This window comes from Schistocerca cancellata, chromosome 2 (genome assembly GCF_023864275.1).
Source record: "Schistocerca cancellata isolate TAMUIC-IGC-003103 chromosome 2, iqSchCanc2.1, whole genome shotgun sequence".
Taxonomy (NCBI): Eukaryota; Metazoa; Arthropoda; class Insecta; order Orthoptera; family Acrididae; genus Schistocerca; species Schistocerca cancellata.
Window position 1 is genome coordinate 1,137,872,008 of NC_064627.1, and position 1,491 is coordinate 1,137,873,498.

A 1,491-nucleotide genomic window follows, 5' to 3' on the forward strand; every position below is an offset into this window, starting at 1 on the left:
ATATATTCTTCAGGGCGATTTTGATGGGTCTCACTTCTATACTTTAAACTTGTACGCACTGGTTTGAACTTTGCACGAATACAAATAAGTGAATAAAGTCACAACGTATTTTTTTTTATTCTGCTATCTTCATCCGTCGCCGAGATACGATGGTGTAGGGCGAGCTATATGTTGTACGCAAAATTCGTTCTTACGTGAGTTGAATGGGCAGAGACGTTTTAAAGTGCGTCGAATAAATAAGAAAAGCATTCATACCATACAATTGAAAACTCGCTTTAAAAAATCTAGCTTCATTCGGATTTTACGTGCAAAAAACACGTTTTTGGGAGTTTTTTTACGCGCGCTGTTTTGTGTTTCAAACTTGTGCGACTCGGTTCAAATTTTGTACGAAGGTACACAAAGAAGTGTAACTAGAATGATAAATGCTCCTGTCATAGCACAAAAAGGCGAATATTTGCTGGACAGATGTAGGAATGTAAAAAAAGGAAACTAGCTTATCGACTTATGTGGCAGCTTAAACAACATTTAAATGAAAACCTCTTGACACATTCGCGCTGTGTTACTTGTTGGTGTTAGTGCGCATGTCATGTAACATAATCCGTCGTGTCAAGTGAAGTAACATGTTGCCGCTTCTAAGCGTTCTATATACTCGTTTATATAAAGGTGGTATCTGTTCTTTCGAACATGGCCGAAAGAACAGTTACCATCTTCATATATATGTATAGTTAAGGTTCACCGGCCATTTGGTTCAAATTCAAATGGCTCTGAGCACTATGGGACTCAACATCTTAGGTCATAAGTCCCCTAGAACTTAGAACTACTTAAACCTAACTAACCTAAGGACATCGCACACACCCATGCCCGAGGCAGGATTCGAACCTGCGACCGTAGCAGTCCCGCGGTTCCGGACTGCAGCGCCAGAACCGGTAGACCACCGTGGCCGGCCCGGCCATTTGACCAACTTCTTCTGTGCGGATGCACAAACAGTGCCCGAACTCTTACGGGAATCGGCAGTAAAGCCGCGAGTAATGAGTATGATGGGCTGGGGCACTATGAATATAGTGCTGGACAATAAGTTGCGAATGTGTGTCTCCCGGGAGGCGTGCCAGAGATAAGTCCCTGCAGTCGCGCTATCCTCTGTGTCCCCGGTGGCTCAGATGGATAGAGCGTCTGCCATGTAAGCAGGAGATCCCGGGTTCGAGTCCCGGTCGGGGCACACATTTTCAGCTGTCCCCGTTGACTTAAATCAACGCCTCCTATGATTAGCACGAAGTATGGATTAAAGATGAACACGGCAAAGACGACGATAAAGAGTAGTAGAAAGAAGAATGACAACTTACTCAACATGCAAACTGGAAACGCCTCAGCAGTGAAAGAAATTAAAGAATTCTGTCTAAGAAGCAAGATTACATTGGATAGCCGAAGCGAGTATCAGAAGTAAACTGGCAAAACTGAAAGCTTTCTTCAGTAAACAGAGCTCTAATGCAGATA

The 1,491-nt window shown here is 43.5% G+C and overlaps 1 non-coding gene across 1 annotated transcript; it reads left to right on the forward strand.

Moving 5' to 3' along the window:
- The first annotated feature begins 1,142 nt into the window (after positions 1 to 1,142).
- On the forward strand, positions 1,143 to 1,216 carry Trnat-ugu (transfer RNA threonine (anticodon UGU)). Its single transcript has one exon. It is a non-coding gene; the product is annotated as a tRNA-Thr (tRNA).
- Positions 1,217 to 1,491: the final 275 nt, after the last annotated feature.